Source organism: Copadichromis virginalis, linkage group LG3 (genome assembly GCF_057382275.1).
Source record: "Copadichromis virginalis isolate Kocher_CV1m ecotype Utaka linkage group LG3, C_Virginalis_male_GT1.1, whole genome shotgun sequence".
Lineage (NCBI taxonomy): Eukaryota > Metazoa > Chordata > Actinopteri > Cichliformes > Cichlidae > Copadichromis > Copadichromis virginalis.
The window spans coordinates 64,967,454-64,973,191 of NC_140620.1; the positions used below are offsets into that span (position 1 = coordinate 64,967,454).

Genomic DNA, 5,738 nt, shown 5'->3' on the forward strand with positions numbered 1-5,738 from the left:
TGCTGCTCAGATACTGGGAGTTTGTTTAAAAAGGATATTTAGAAATCAAGAGCTTACGTTCACTTGTGCTCTGCCAGGGCCAAACGTCGCTCTGCATGAGGGCATCACTGGATACGATTTGCTTTGTTGCTTGTTTCCTTGTTGTAGTCGTCAACAGCAGCCGCCAAGCGTTTCTTCTCATCTAAGATGACCTTGTGAATTCTGTGTCGCCTCTTGTTGCTATCTGTAAATAATCATAAAAAGGAACACCTTCACATAATGCATATATTTACATTTTAATCTACACTCATCAATTCGTTTGCTAGAACAAATCACATCCAGCTTAAACAAACCTGGATCTGATTTTATTCTGTTTACAAAGTAGCTGTACAAGCTGTACAAACTGAGCATCAAACGGTCCGTTTCAAAGAAACTGTGACACCATTTTGTCTGTAAAGACTTTGTGTTCGCACTCTGATGATGACGACAAGCTCCTCTACTCGTGCCTGCAACGCTCCAAGGCTGCCATCAGTTTGATCCGTTTCTAAGTGAGAGGAATATTAATCAGAACACAGGATGAGTAACAGTCACCAAACTACAGTGGACTCTGTAATCACTGACTTGATGATATTCATTATAAGACATCTGGAGCCTTCATGTGCTGCATTATCATGAGATAACAAGTATGTTGGTGTTCAGCTTTATAAAACCAACTAGTACGACATCACTTCAACCCAGGTCCAATCCAATTTGATCAAACGCAACAACTCTGCCATCAATTCTGCTTTTACAAGCTTATTTTTCATTGTTTGTTGACACTGTCAGAAAGATCTTAACTCTAAGTTCTTTAATGAGGCCATGGTGGGTCCTGTTGTTATACACGAGTGCATTATATTGAGACTCACCTTCAGCCCACTGCTGCAGTGTGTCGTCATCCACACCCAGCTCATTTCTGCTCGCATTCAGGCTCCACTTGTTCTCTAAGGATCCTTATGATCTAAGAATACATTAATAAATGTCATTCATATGGACATTTTTAGAGTACTGGTGTTTTTGCCCCATTACCACACACATTAAAATGGGTGTTGAAAAAATGACCTTTAGATATCTCTGGCTCAAAGTGCGGCCCAGTTGTTCCACTTTCCTTTTGTTCCAGCCCAAAGCCAGGAGGCTCAGCATGTCTGTTCGCCCTGCATTTCAGTTAGTATACAAATAAGAATGAAAGAGCAGGAGACTGAGTGGAATCTCACACACAGACACACACCTGCTTTAGACATGTACTTCGTTGTGATGGCCGCCCTAGACAGGAAACTGTTTACTTGTTCCACCTCTTCTCCAACTGTAGAACCGTCCCCATCCTGAAACGCACCTCCCCATTTGATCTATAGAAAGGAGGTCACAATACATGACTGCTGAATTCATTCAACCTTATAACAAAATGTCTTAAACGTATCCAAGACTACAAGCTGCAGTATACCTCGCACATCCAAGTGTGAGCTACTCAAAATGAAGTACACATTAAGATAAAGTCAAGTAAATAGTATTACGACAACACCAAGAGAAAAACAAAATAAATATCCACCCATCCAAATATGTATCCACACACACACACGTATGAGTATATGGTTATGGCGTTAACGTCATTTTAACAAGATTAACGCTGACAGCACTGATATATATGTGTATCTTACATCATTTGTGTGTCTCTGGATGTATTTCACAAACTCAGCAACTTCCTCATCTTTCTCAATGAAGACACCTTCAAAGTTCCCCTGCTCTGAAGTGCTGAACGAACACGGTGACAGTTGTTTGAAAAGAAACATCAAAATACAATTTTTGTACAAATCCATATTTGATTTATGTACACAATGCATAACGTACCTTGCATTTGATTGAAAGCGATAAAGCTTGCAGTTTCCATCAACTGAGACGGCGAGCATGTCTGGAGTGCAGGCAGGGCAGCTAAAGCATGGCTCCTTGCACATCCTGTCCACCTCACACTTTACAGCACTCCACTCCAAGAAACTTTTGCTGAAGGCATCAGCTGATATTCGGCCAGTCTTTTAAGTAGAGGACAAACAACAGAATATTCACGGACAGTCATCATAAACATTGATTTGCACAATTTCCTTAAACTTGACAAATTTAGAAACTCACCCTTCCAAAATGGGCTGTTCGTTCATCCAGCACTTTGACAAAGGCCTTAAGTGACATCCCTGCTGCAGCTTCTTAATGTCATAGAAAGACTGAAAGACATCCATTGAAAACAGGGTGCAGAAATTTAAGGTGCCAGGCCAATATCCACCACCCTGGAAGTCCTTAACTGAGGGGGACCACATTAGGCCACAGCTGGTGCAGCTCACCACTGGCAGTGCAAGGTTATAACGGCCTTTAGGAAGGATAAGGAGAAATCCAGTCATGGCTCAACAAAGACATTCATTTTTTCCCATGTTGTTTTCAAAGCGGTCTGGTAAATCCAAATGACCTTTGACAGGTGCCCACATATACTGCGGGCCGAGGGTAATTCAAAACAATGTAGCAATGTACAATTTGCAATAAAACCTGCAAACACATCTATTGTGTATGTACTGTGTGACAAAAGAGCAACTTACCATTTATGGTTACAAGAGCCACAATTGCACCGGGTGAAACCTCAACGTTACCTGCTGGGCAGTCACACACAGTCTGGTCTTTGCACAGGCAACAGCCGAACTAACATTAAAAACACACAATATATATAAAAAGAATTGGAAATTAAATGATACACAATAAATATACAATAACAGCACACACTCATAGTACATAGCAATAAATGCATAAGACTTAAAAACCGTACATATTGGATTGTGAAACTCTGATGAAGGCTGCAAAAACCCTCCTGTTACTGCCTCTCTGCTGTGCAGGACAAAGCGTGTGTGAACTGCAATATCACAGTCAGCACAAAGGAATGGAAGAGGCAGGCAGTCCAGACACCTCACAACTACTTGTTTGCCACACTGACACACACGGTGTGACTGTGGATCCAGAGTAGCTAACATATTGTCTATAAGACAAGGCCTGGCCTCTTTCCACTTTAGCAAGGACACCATGTTTCTGATCGCCCAGTGAGTAGCAGCTGCCTCAGACGACGTCTCACAAGTCATGGCTGCGTCCTCTTCTCCATCCTCCAACAACTGAAGGAGCTCCTGACGAAGCACCTCAGTTCCACACACTAACAGAAAAAAAATAAAGAAACTCTTCCACAAAGTGAAAAACACTCTAGGCAGTATGTTTCTTAGGACTGCACAAAAGCCCTGCCTAACTCAACTATAACAACAAATATAAAAGTAAAGGAATCACAATATATACAAGAAGGTAAAGTACCTTTTGTTGGGTTGACACTGGCAACATAACTAGGTTCTTCACGTGGACACTGATGCTGATCTGCAGACACTGGGGGGAAAAAGAGATTGAAGAATATTTACTTACTGAAATTCTTTGGTGAAAACAAGTTGTGAGATAAAATCAATGGTTGTGAGAACACTGACCACGTGGCAACTAGTACTTCGACTGGATGATGGTCTTTGAGGAATAAAATCTCCCTGTCTGTCAAGGGCGGCATCACTTACATTTTGATTAGATACCTTGAGTTTGTAAATGATCAGATTACATAATTGGAATACAATGTATCCAATTCAGGGTTGCAGGAGGATGAAGCCTATCCCAGCTGATACAGGACAAAGACAGGCTGCCAGTTTATTGCAGGGCTAACACGATATGTGTAACAGAAAATCCACTTAAATGTTTGATATTTCTTATAATAATCATAATTATGACTATTATTTAAAGGTTTCTTTAAATAATACATTTTGATTTTTTATAACCTCTAAAATATAAACCTGAGCTGTTTCAGATTCTGACCTCTGACCTCACTGCAGCTCCCTCTTGGAAGTACGTCTGCTTCTTGTCTACCCCCAGTGATGACCGCCTGCCCTTGATATCACGTACTGTACCTGAGGAACAAAAAAGGACAAACACTTGCCTTCATTTAAGAAGTACATTCATACAGAGGTAATCTATGGAAACACACTAGTTCACCCTTTGGGAGAAATCAGTTCCTGTGAAACATTTCTGTAAATGAACATCATGTGGAGAATGAATGAAATGAGTTCTTCAGGTGACTCAGCAGTCCCACACTGACAAATGAAATCTAGTTAAACTATTAAGCATATTTGCTCTTCTGAAATCTGTGTTAAACAACAACAAACATAAATTAGTAACAAAAATACAGCTGAGTAGAGGCTTTACAAACCACCAGCAGCCATAATGCTAAATTTTAATCTTCAAATGTTTCTGAGCCGTCTTCAACCTGCTTTTAACACATTAAAGTCCCACAGTCAATGCAGCCTGACTCAATCCTAGATGTTCAGCACACAGAGACACAGAGGTGCCGTTTAAAGTTTAGTGATAACCTGAGTCACTGATCATTTGCAGTATTACAGAGTCTGGCAGTCTTTGCATGATGTCCACGTCACTGTGAGTTTCTAGCTGACTCTCAGGTGTGACAGGTGTGCCAGCAGGAAAGAGTAATAATAACCTGCATCCTGAGGTTTGTCATGCAGGATTAAAGCAGCCAGGCTTTGTTCACACAGCTAGGATTGTATTTTACACTGACCCTGGGTCAGTATAAGTATCATACAGTTTAAACGAAGCACTGAAACTTGCACATATTTATTACAGATGCACTGAAGCTAATCGAGATATTTGCTGTCAGTCTGTGGCTGCGATTAAACACTTTACTGGAAACTTTATTAACTAGTAACTTCATCAGTCATGACAGAAGCTAATATTTCTGTGCTAACATCGTTTAAACAGTAACAGCTTTCCTCCAATATAAGCTAACGTTTACACCGTAACTTTAAGCTAGCACCATAAAGACGGTAAAACACGTAATAACATCTACAAATGCATCTTAAAGCTGTTATATTAGCACTCGGTGTATTACTAACATAACCACATTAACATTACTGACACTCGCAGACTTTTAATAGTCATTCTATAAATGCTGTCCGTTTAAATGGTCTTACCTGGTGGTCCATATGGTCCATAAGTGAAGCAGAGGGAGCCTGACCATGCGTCACACGTTTGACGAGTTGGGAGTGAGAACGTGTTGGGCTATAAGGAACACACTCACTTCCTGAGCCCTGGGCAATAAGAGACGTTTTGTGTTTTATGATTTATTGATATGTTTGATCCTTTCTGACCTGCGTTAATGAAGCAGTCATTAGAGCACCATGTCCGCTAGAATAGTTCTGTAGTTTGATGCTTGAGTCGTTGCAGACTTGTTGAAACTCCCTCACCCGTCAAAGCAGCGTCTTTGTTATTCGCGTCCAGCAGATGGCAGTGTTTCACTGTCTGACGGCTGTCTGAAGCTTCAGCTGGATTATCCGTTTGCTATGTTTGCCATGTTACAGTGGGGAGGAAAAACTCATTTTTAACAGGAATATCTAGACATGAGTGATTACTGCAGTGGGGCACTATCTGTGCTATCTATAAGAAATGTTAGCAACAATAAAACTCTGAGGATCAGGGCTCCATTTCACTCCAGTGTTCAGTGGCATTTTAAAAGAGTGAATACCGACGCTGAATGTCTTTGTAAAGCAAAAGCACTTTGTTAGCCTTTACAGAGCAAAGCTATGGATCAATGTGCAGTGAAGAAAAATCGAGGTGGCCAGTCTGTCCTTTCCTAACCAATCACAGAGCTCCTTACATTGTTGCGC

General features: G+C 40.9%; 1 long non-coding RNA gene across 2 annotated transcripts; it reads right to left on the reverse strand.

Annotated features, from left to right (window-relative positions):
* Window positions 1–1,210: 1,210 nt before the first annotated feature.
* Window positions 1,211–5,241, reverse strand: LOC146716643 (uncharacterized). 2 transcript variants are annotated; one of them, XR_014919156.1, is made up of 3 exons: window positions 5,046–5,241; window positions 3,507–3,971; window positions 1,211–3,411 (listed from the first exon to the last, which is right to left on the reverse strand). It is a non-coding gene; the product is annotated as an uncharacterized LOC146716643 (long non-coding RNA). The 2 variants fall into 2 exon arrangements; XR_014919155.1 differs by having other exon boundaries at window positions 1,211–3,190; window positions 3,343–3,971.
* Between the last annotated feature and the right edge of the window lie 497 nt (window positions 5,242–5,738).